The sequence below is a fragment of the Mastomys coucha genome, unplaced genomic scaffold (genome assembly GCF_008632895.1).
Source record: "Mastomys coucha isolate ucsf_1 unplaced genomic scaffold, UCSF_Mcou_1 pScaffold15, whole genome shotgun sequence".
In the NCBI taxonomy this organism is placed as follows: Eukaryota; Metazoa; Chordata; class Mammalia; order Rodentia; family Muridae; genus Mastomys; species Mastomys coucha.
This window is the reverse complement of record NW_022196897.1, coordinates 41,708,188-41,720,039: the sequence shown is the minus strand read 5'-3', so window position 1 is coordinate 41,720,039 and position 11,852 is coordinate 41,708,188. Positions and strand designations below refer to the sequence as shown.

The 11,852-nt window shown below is 34.5% G+C and overlaps 1 protein-coding gene across 4 annotated transcripts in view; it reads right to left on the bottom strand.

Annotated features, from left to right (window-relative positions):
- The window catches only part of Galnt13 (polypeptide N-acetylgalactosaminyltransferase 13), a 633,613-nt gene that overhangs the window by 581,609 nt on the left and 40,152 nt on the right, over positions 1-11,852 (bottom strand). For all 4 annotated transcript variants that reach the window (XM_031370288.1, XM_031370286.1, XM_031370285.1 and 1 more), the window contains exon 2: positions 9,453-9,521. The gene's annotated coding sequence lies outside the window, so the exon portion shown is untranslated. The remainder of the gene's footprint in view (positions 1-9,452; positions 9,522-11,852) is intronic.

Below are 11,852 nucleotides of genomic sequence, written 5' to 3'. Positions count from 1 at the left end.
GATGGAAAAAACAAGATATTCCATGACAAAACAAAATTTACACAATATCTTTCCACAAATCCAGCCCTGCAAAGAATAATAGATGGAAAACATCAACATAAGGAGCAAAACTACACCTTAGAAGAAGCAAGAAGGTAAACTTTCAACAAATCTACATAAATCTAATTCCACCTCTTACAACAAAAACAACAGGAAGTGACAATTACTTTTTCTTAATATATTAATTTGAAAATTAATATTACCAACATATCCTAATCGATTGAAATCCAATAATAGGAGGAATTGGAAATTTGTTGATTGTCATCCAAAGATCTCTCTAATTTGGTAATTGGAGAAATAGGTCCAACATTATACAATCTATATACACTGTCAGCTTGTTTGTTTGTGACAGTTTCTTGCTGTGTACAACATGGGGGTCTTAAATCTTGCTTCTCCTATCTCAGCCTCTCTATTAGTAGTTTTTTATTAGTTGTTTATTTCATGTTTTTTCACTATACTATGGTTTTCAGATCAGCTTATATATTTCAAAAGTATTTATATACCCAAAAGAAACATAGACGATTAACTAGGGAGGTGGCTTGTAAGAGAACAAAGTGAGACTGAATGCTCTGCTTGACATTTGTAACTCTTGTATCAAGTTTGAAGAAGAGGCCTTTATAAGTTTTTCTTTCTCTGAGATGAATGCTTTTCCAAATTATCCAGCTAATGAACCAAATTCTTACCCTCACCTAATGTCTATGCCACCCTCCAAGCAGAACCATTTTTCATTGAAACAGTTGGTGTATGTAACCTGTTCTCTGTGGGCTGAGAATGAAGTCACTCACTCAAGTCAAATAGCTTTGACCATAGCAGGAAGTCTGTATCCAAAAATTGAGCCTACAATTCATTTCTTGGTGCAGCAGAACTATCAACTATCAGCTTAGCTATGATGGAGTTAAAATCCTTTGGTGATGTGAGGGTCATTGAAATACAGCCTTATTACAATTAAACCCAATGTCTAAAAATTGTTCTTATTTTGGACTTGTACCACAGTAAGAGCCAAGATTTTAAACTCTACTAAATACAAAACAAACAAAAAGACTTTATATATTCATGTTCATTTAAGAAAATACTAGTAGTGATGTATTATTTTTAAGTATATAGCTAATATGTTTGGAGTTATTTAAAATTTATATTGAGAAAAATGTATTTTCACTATTGCTGTAGATGAGCATCTACATAAGACTGTTAAATCGATTGTTGTTTTATATCAAACAACTTTTATAATACTTATTTTTATTGTTATAATATTTTATACATTTTAAGGAATAAAACAAAAAAGATATTGTAGGCATTGAAGGGGGGTCTATGGGAGGAGTGGTGGTACCAATGGGGAACAAGAATGTGATTCAATTCTATTTAATTAAAATATGTTTTTAAATGTTAACAAATTCAGATAAATTGAAATCATGTAACTTTTCTCATTATAATGCAATAAAAGTTTAAAAAAAAAAAGAACTTGGAGGATGAAAGGGTTTATTTGGTTTACACTTCCACATCAAAATCCATCATCATGAGAAGCCACATCAGGGACTCAACTAGAGTCTATAGAGAAACACTGTTTAATGGCTTGCTTAGCTTGCTTTGTTATACTATCCCTGACCATCTTCCTGGAGTAGAATTGTCCATGATGGCTTTGACACACTCCCATCAAGAAAATGTCCCAGAGACAAACACACAGGTCAACCTGACAGAGGGAATTCTTGACTTGTAGTTCTGTTTTTCCAGGTGACTATAGTTTGTATCAAGTTGACAAATATTAACCAGAACATAGATTAAAAGTTACTATAATTATATCAGGTTTTAAATATGTAATAATGAGATGTTAAGTGAGATCCAACATAAAATCTCAATCTTTTGTTGAATTTGGCAAGGAAATTCTAAAATTCATATTAAATAAGGCAACAGGAAGAGATTTCCTATAGTGAACCATACAGTTAATTTGGCCTAGCTGCCTTGAGAAGCATGCTTTCTAGATATTTCTGGGTAGACTCCATGGCTCCTGGGGCTCTGAGAGACTGATGTACTCCCTCAAACAGTGGAGTGTTCAGGCTTCTTTGTGTTTATATGATTTCTTAGAAGTCAAGGAAACATGAAAGCTTGACAGAAGCATTGGTCTTAGAAGTTAATCTTGTGTGCCCTGCATAGTTTGCAAATGTCATTGTACTCTGGCAACTACAAATGTATTGATTCTGGAAAATTCCATTATATTCTGTTTCAGATAAAGGTATGAAAATTCTGATGGCTCTAAATAATGTTGTGACAGCCTCAGTCTTGCTGTGTTCCACTCCAACCCAGGCCTGATTTCATTCCTGTGGCCTTGTCAGATGAACTTGGCCCAGTAAGTAATCATGGGCACTTACAGCTTCCAAATGAAGACACAGTAACAGTTTTTTTCAGCAAATATAAAGAATAATTTTAACATGATCATAGTTATAAATGGAATTAAAATATAAGAAGAGAATAATTAAGTAGAATAATAGGCCTTTAAGACATTTATGGAAAATTATGATAAACATGGAATTGAAAACTGTGGGCAAAGAAAAAGCTACTATGTTATATAACAACTTTATATAACAACTTGTCCAGGTACGGTAATCAGGAATTCAGGTTGTAGAGGCAGGAAGATCATGAGATCAAGGCTCGCTTGGGCTGCATAGAGAGTGTCAGGTAAACTAGGAGCTACAGAGTAAGACTCTCTCATGAAATTTTAAAAACATCTGGGGTTTAGGTTGCAGGCAGATGTTTGTTTTCTTGCTTAAGAGTTTGAAAACACCCTCTCTAAGTAATCCTAGATGGTGCAGAATTCACTCTGTGGATCTGCCTATTTTCAACTTTACAGAAATCTGCCTGCTTCTGCATCCTGGAACTATAGATGTGGACATTAAACCTGGCAAAAATATTCTTTTAGAAGAAACATCTAACATGAGCTTGACCTCAAGTCATTCAAAAAGTGACTGTGGAGAGGAATCAAAGTTAGAATTTGAGTATTTTTTATCAAAAATATGATAATAAAATAAAAACCTCTTAACCTCCCTAAGTAATGGAAAAATCAAAGGGTTGGGATATGACTCTTGGCTCTCTACTTGATGAGCATGAATGAGGCCCTAGATTTTACTTCCTAAAAGAAAAAGGAAACTTGAGATAAAAAGAGAGGGGAAAGGAAAAGAAGAGGGGTGAAAAGATGAACAGGAAAGGAAAGGAAGGGAGTGAAGTACTGGGAGAATAAGGGAGGGAAGAGGAGAGTAAAAGAAGGAGGAGAAGAGGGGAAGAGAGGAGAAGGGAGGGGAGAGAAGCAAAAGGAAGACGGAGTGGGGAGCAGAAAGGAAAGGAAAGCTAAAGAGGGAAAGAAATGTAAAGGAAGGAAGAGGAGGGATGGAGAGAGAGAGGGAGTGAGGGATGAAAGGGAAGAAAAATGAAGAGGGAGGAAAGTGAACTATCGGAGAAGAGGAAAATGAGTGGAAATACTTCCAGTCCACCATATTTTCTGAAGCAAATATATCTTCATACAAAGATAACTAAGCTCTGAATGTTAGTAATTAAAAAGCCACCAACACAAAAGAAAAATAGACAAAAAAGTCTGGACAATATATAGTGATATTCAAATTATATATAAGTTGAAGCAGAGCTCAAAACTGCATTACTCAATAGGGAAATGTGATGTAAAGTCTCACCAAAATGGCTAAAATTAAAAAGATTGATTATACTAAGCTTCAGTAAGAGTAAACAATGGGTGTTTGCAGACGTCGATGACAGCTGTGTAATTAGTTAAGAACTTTGGGAAAACAGTCTGGTTGTAACTGCTAAAATTGAAGGTTTAAATGCAATAGACCCCAGCAATTCTATTGCTAAGTATACACCCAACAGAAATACATGAGCATGATCAGCAAAGATTCAAAAAGACTGCTAATGACTTGATTCATAATAACTCAAGTCTAGAAATAACTCAGATCCCACCAACATTGAAATGAATAAATATCTTGTAGTATTTTTGTATAATGGAATATGACATGGGCAATAAAAATTAGGGAACCTCTCATAACGTTAACTAGTTACTAATACATCTTCAGGAAAGAAAGGCTCACATAGAAAAATGTACATGGCATGCATGACTATTTGTCAGAAGTATTTTAAGTCATACTATATTAAAATTGCGTAAAGAAGAACATGGGCTGGAACAGTAAATCTATATTGAAAAACAAGGAAGTAATTAATGTATAAGCCATAATATTCTGGAAATAATAGAAACAGGAAATCTTTGGGAGGAAGAAAATGTATCTGAGATATAAAAAGGCTTTCTGATCTTTGTGGAGACTATATAAATAATTTTTAAAAAACCAATATTTTGTTCATTTGATTCACACAATTTCACAATAAATCTTAAATAAAAATTCACTGATTATGACTGATAAATTAAAAGTGTTATGCATGAGATAAAATTTGATAACCCTACATGTACTACAGATCCACTGTATTTAGAAGACAACTTCCTATTACAACAGCCTATTAAAAATGAAGACCCTGAACAACAAAGTTGAATAAATCTCAAAGCCATACATTCAAAAAGGCTGTTTGTATGAAAATCAGCACCAAAACTGAGCCCTCTTCTTCAGCAGTGTGATTTGCTCCTTTTCAAGACCAGAAAAAAAAATATGGAGATACTCCCTTAGCTGAACCTCTAGTTCTCCTTGTCAAAATTATTGGTCAGCATGATAAGTAAACTAAGTCTGAAATATTGGTCTTTCATGAACCCAAGGTATTAAATCTTCAATTTAACACTCCGGCCTTGTTTCGTTTTGAGCTCTGCTAAGGAAGGATGATAAATCACAGTAAGTTGACATATTTACTATTCTAATTTATAATTGAGTAATATCATAAATTACACTGCTCCTGCTGCTAGCATACAAGTTAATGTATACAAGAGACTCATCACTCACCATAAGGGAACTTTCTCCCTAAAGGTCAAAAGATTTTTCTCCCTACCAAAGGATCTGTTTAAAGAAGGGACAAAGTCTGGAAAATAGGCAAGAAGCTGTTACCAACTCGCTTTCCAGTTCAGTCACCCTGGAAACATGAATTATTTCTTGAATACTAGTGGCAGAGAAGCAAACTGCAGCCCCAGGAATATGGCGCCACTGTTGTTTGTGCTATATTTATAGTTGATAACCCAGACACGATATTTAACTAATGTTTGTCTCAGTATTATTTTGGGCAGAATAGCAAGGAGGTCAGGAACATTTAAAATGAGCCTTGTACTTAATAAATCCCAACGCCTCTCTAACTATTCCCTTCCAGATGTCAGCTGCCACATCATCCTTCGCCATTCACATGGGTATGACCTCGGGTCCTAACATCATCTTTTAATTCTCATGAGATTATAGGTCCTGATACTTGATCCTCTTGTCTACCAAATTTCAACTAAAACCTATTCTGAAGACAATGCCAAAGTTTTATTCAAAGAAAGGGAAAACGTGGTTCATCAGATTACAGCTCAGAAAATACTCTCCCTCCTCTCCTTTTAATTGCCTATCACTTGTGTTCAATATATTGAATGGTTACAAGTAAATTCTAAGTGTGACTCTAACCTTTTATCCCAGTCTACCTGTTTGCTTTACTTGATAAACTCACTCTGTGCACCACATAGCTTGCCATGAGTTGAGCATGGTGAATGCTCCCTTCACCTCTAACCTTTGCTAGGCTATTTCTCTGACTAGCCTGATATCATTTCCTACCTCCATCCAGATCTAGCCCAAATGCAAATGACAAAATCTTGGACCGAAACTCCAGCATTAGATCTGCTTCCTCAGACCTCCTCATCATGTTTTATTTTTTCATATTCACAGCTTTAGAGTTTTGTACCAATTTGAAATGGATTTTTAAATTTAATTGGTTTACATATGTTTATGACATGTTTAAACAGTTTTATTTAAAATTGAGCATATATTCTTTCTACAATCTGATAACCAAATTTCCTTGAGAGCTATTCTTCTTTCTTCCTCCTATTTCTATGACTGTTTACTGTCTCATTAAAGAACATCCCCTAAGTATTAATTAAATTAAATAAAGTATAATCACTAGGCAAAACCCTTAGATTTGCATTCCAGAGACCAAATCAGGAAAATAAATGCAGGACATTTTATAAGTCTTTCAGGTTCAAACCAAGAACATGAATAGAGTGGATCCCCTGTCCAAGGGCCAAGAAAGGGGGATGAGCTGTTAAGAGCAAGAATTGTTCTCCAGAGAACCTGGATCCAATTCCCAGTCCCCAAAGGGCATCTCACAACCATCTCTGACTCCACTTCTAGAAAATCTGCTGCCCTCTTCTGACTTCCACAGACATCAGGAATGCATATTCATAAACATAAAAAAAGGTAAAATAACAATTTAAAATTTTTAAGACTGAAGGAAAGACCATCTAGAGACTGCCCCCTCTGGGGATACATCCCACATACTGACACCAAACCCAGACCCTGCTGCTGATGCCAAGAAGTGTTTACTGACAGGAGCCTAGAGTAGCTGTCCCTGAGAGGCTTTGCAAAAGCCTGACCAGTACAGATGAGGATGTATGCAGCCAAACATCAAACTGAGTACAGAGACCCCAATGGAGAAGTTAGGGCAAGGACTCTAGGAGCTGAAGGGGTTTGCAAACCCATAGGAGAAACAATAATATCAACTAACCAGATACCCTTAAAGCTCTCAGGGACTAAGCCACCAACCAAAGAGTACACAGGGGTACCCATGGCTCCAGCTGGATATGTAGCAGAGAATGGCCTTAGTAGGCATCACTGGGAGGGGAGTCCCTTGGCCATGTGGAGGCTTAATGACCCAGGGTAGGGGAATGCTAAGGCAATGAGGCAGGAGTAGGTGGGCAGGTAGAGGAGCACCCTCATAGAGGCAGGAGGGAGAGGAAAGGGAGTAGGGAGGCCTAAGGAGGGGAAGCTTGGGAGACAACATTTGAAATGTAAATAAATATAATAATAATAACAATAATAATAATATAATAATAATAAAAATACTAACTATGGTAATATTGTACTACTGGCTGTGTTGCAGGTGATCCATGTACATTTGTGTAAATAAATTCTATGATCTTCACACAATAAAAAAAAGAGAGAATAGTGTTTTCATGCAAAGAAATTGACCTACCAAGGTCTACCATAGAATCTTAGTATTTAACTTGTAGGCTAATGGCATAAAGAAGCAGTAGAAGTATAGAAGCCTTGAGCTGTACTTCCATAAATGAAAGAGCCATACTTTCTATTGTATATTTCCTTAATATGAAAATAAATATAACATATAATAATCATGATGCTATTATTCAGGGTAACTGTGTTGTTGAAAGTGAAGTGTATACAACAGAGTTTTAATGGATGTTTCCTTGATCGTAACCTTATTTCCATAAATTTGTTATAAAGCACTTGGATGATTGTTCCCCAAAAGTCTTGGCAACCTAAAATTTCAACTATTTTTTTTGTTCTTATAAATTTTTCACATCTTGTTCAAGATAAGAATTTTAGTTCCATTAGCACTTCCAAATTGTCACCTCTTATCTCTAAAAGAGCTCATAAACTTATTTTTTAGTTTAGATTAGTAGCTAACACAGAATTTTACAACACACACACACACTATACAGGCTGATTGATCAAGTGTTTTGTTTATTACCAAAGCTATAATGAACATTTTGCTGTTTATGAAAAAGACTGAAATTCAATTTATATTTTATCATTTCGATGAAGAGTGTTCATTGAATATCTGTATTTAGCCTTTATATTGCATGGTTATCACTTAAGTTGTTTTATTAATAATAATACTTAAATTGAAAATTCCAGGTGGCTGAATTCTAAATAAACAACTGCTAGCACTTACTAATATTCATATATCTATAGCATACATCAGCTCAACATGAATGAGACATTTATTACTCTTACATTCATTCAAAAATGACATTGTGGCATTTGTTCATTGTCCAATAGCTAGTAAATGAGAAGTCCAAGATTTAAAGCCAAAGGTTCTGAATCTACTAACTGCATTCTAAAGTACCTACTCATGATATCTCATTGTTTACAAAGTTATATTAGGAAAAATGCATGAACATCAGCACTCCCACTATTATATTCATACTTTTTTCTTCAAAAGCCTACTCCAAAGCTGTTCCCCATGTCATACTCTCTAACTAAACCAGTTAAGTAGGTAATCGTTATGCTCCCTATAGTCTCTACCATACATAACAGCACTCAGTTATGCTAAGTGTTTTGTAATACTTATTTTGTTTGCTGTACATTTCTTAGGTTAAGCAAGTACCCTACCTCTTGCCTATACCCCAACATGAGTTCTGTAAGGTTTGTTTGTTTTAATGAATGAAGACTTGAGAACTTCAATATTCCAATTTTATTTTATTAAATAAAATTTCAACTTTCTTTCAGGAACTTATATTTTTCTTCTAGCTCAAAACTGTTTAATTTGAGAATGAAACATTACTCAAAATAAATAAAGAAGCCAATAACATAATAAATAAGAGCAGCAAGTGAACAAACAACAACAGGAAAAACATTTTCAACCCTATGAAAATAATGTTTACACAAATCCAAAATTATCAAAAGCGATCAGAACATGATGAACTCTTAATATATAGGCTCTTACAAAGAAACTATTGGTGGAAACAAATGTCCTTTTTGAAAGCATAGAGTCATCACCTTGAAGAGACATTGAGCAACCCATGAAGGGGAAGCACTAAAGGTAATGTTTATATATAAAGTACAAGAGAAAGAGAGAGAGAGAGAGAGAGAGAGAGAGAGAGAGAGAGAGAGGATGAACATTTTTTAAAAGAAAATATTAGAACCTGGCTAATATCACTAAACTTCCCTTTACTCTGTCAACTAAGTTAAGAATAACATACATGCAAACTTTTCCTGCTCCTGGGTTGCCTCATCCTGCCTTGATATGAGGGTTTATGCCTAGGCTTATTGTATCTTGTTATGCTGTGTTCAATAGGTATTCCTGGCAAGCCTGCTCATTTCTGAAGGGAAAAAAAGGGAATGGATCTTGAGAAGAGAGTTGCAGCAGGGACAGGGAGGAGTGTAAGGAAGGGGAGATACAGTGGGGATTTATTGAAACCATATAAATAAATAAATATATAAATAAATGAATAAGATAATAATAAAATATCACTGACATAATAAATCAGAATGGTCTAAGTAAATAACTATAACAATAGTTAAATCAGTAATTAGAAAACTTGAAACTGCACAACTTAATTCAGACTCACAAACACCCCATTCCCTAGCTTTATGAACATTCTCTCTCTAATCATGAGTATCAAAAACTTGAAATAAGAATGTTTCCTTTTCTAAATGACTGACAAAAAATTCACTATGACTACAAGTGAGTGAAAAACAAAATTACAGATCACTTACTGTATATGGTGTTTGAAGGCTTCAAAATGATTTGAAAATATCCATCTTCAAAATATTCCTACAAAATGTCTGTGAAGAGATAAAAATGCAAAATGTAAGAAATTCGATAATTCACTAGAGAAATGATGAAGGTCTACAAACAGGCAAGACATATTTTCATATTTTGAAATAATATTTTCACAAAATACATGTTATATAGGTAAGAAGTAAAAAGGCTAGTAAAAAGAAATATTTCCTTCTAAATGTGAACACTTTAAAAAACTTTCAAGGATATTCATAAAACATAAGACCACAGTGCTCGCTTTGGCAGCACATATACTAAAATATAAGAACACAGCACCCAAACTCCAGAATAACTTTTTAGTATACATTTACTCAAAGTATTAATAAAATCACATTAAAGCAACTCAAAACTATAGTACGTTTCTAAGAAAATTTAGGTAGATATTTAAAGTAATTATTCAAATCACACAAAATTTTTAAATGCACTTTTGTCTAAATATGAAAGTCATTGAATTAGAAGAGAATTCTGCTTGAATTATCCAGAAAATTGCACCAACTCATGCTGTAATTGCATTTCAATTCTAACTGAAATCATATGCTGAGAGAAATTCTTGTACACCTCACAAAAAACATACCCCACAGATGGCTTCTGCCTTCTGCAATGTCAACATGAGTCGAAGAAGAAAGTGATTTAGTCAGGCTGTATTAATTTGTTTTAAAGAATTATAATTAAAAGGACACAATAATTTTGAAGTGAAAAATATTTCTACTTAGGTAATCTTTATATTGAATATATGTTTGTTAAAGAGTTATTCAAAAGAAACAAACCATAAACTAATGAAAATTATATTAAGCCTATAAAAGTACATGTTATTTCAGACTGATCAGACTCACTACAGTTACAACTCCCCTGATTAGCAAGCTTCTTTAGGGGAATGTTGATTCCAAAGAGCAGTAGAATCTCTGACATTCATAAAATGTGTTATAATGTAAGGTGTCATTTGTTCTCTAGAGCATAAAAAAGGAGATCAGGATAAGACTTGTTTCTATCTGGCCCATGAGCAGATGATTTTGTTTCACTTGACAAATAACTTAGCAACAAGAGGAAAGCTATATAGAGTCATCAGGACTGAAGATAAATGAAAAGAATAAACATAGAAATACTCAATAAAGTAGGTTTTTCCTTTTCAGAGTTCTTACAACTTAACAGAATAAATTTGTCTTTACATATACTTTAAACAAAATAAGCTATAATAAGAAGCATATTCCTATATTAGTTTATCTACTGAGTAAATGTACATTAAGGGAGCCTGAGCTAAGCACAAATCATGTGATTTCTCCAAAGACAGACTAGTAGGAGGTTGTCACTGCCTCACAACTAACTCTTCAGCACCTGCTAGGAGGCATGCACTACCTGGGTTCCTGTACCATGGAAAGTTGAGTAGTGTTATGAGTGGAGAACATACAAAATCATAAACATATATAAAATGTTATGAGGATTTCTTTTTGGTCTGTTTTTATTTTCTAAATCATTCTGTCATTCTCCAGATAGAACCTTCCATATGATCGCATCAAAACTCAGCTGTGTGGTCTTTAAGCATGAGCATTATAGATAACAACATATCTTCACAGTGTCAAAAGTTTGGACATGTTTGTGATAAGTTGTAAACTGGGAATATAATCAAATCTGACCAATGACATTATCCATAAAATTATAAAAAGAAAGTATTAAAGTTTATATGGACATACATGACATACATATACATGCACACACAAACAAACACACACCAACACCACAACCACCACTACTCAAACAACAACAATAATAACAGATAATCAAAGAAGCCAAGTACAAAAGAACCAAGCAAGCGATATCATTGCTAAGTCCTGCATGGTCATAGAAGAGATGGCGTGACATAGTTCTCAACACTGGAACAGAGCCAGAAAGGTGTGGGCCTCCATGAGAGTTGATGGTTGCTGAGCATGAAGCATAGGTATATATACCTATATACATATATATATGTGTGTGTGTGTATATAAATACATATAACATATATGTATATATTCATGTTCCTCCTTCAGGAAATATTCACCCTGCCAAGGTTAATGAACCTATAGTAATCAATCAAAGACAGTACAAGTAGAAGGCAAGGATGTTTCTGATGGCTCACCAAAAAGGTAGAATGATGTGGCCTTCAGGACAGCCCTTAAGGCTGTGGAAAAGAACTCTGAAAACATGAGCTTAAAATATCTATTTTCAGGCCGGGCGGTGGTGGCGAACGCCTTTAATCCCAGCACTTGGGAGGCAAAGGCAGGTTGATTTCTGAGTTTGAGGACAGCCTGAGTTCCAGGACAGCCAGGACTACACAGAGAAACTCTGTCTCGAAAAACCAAAAA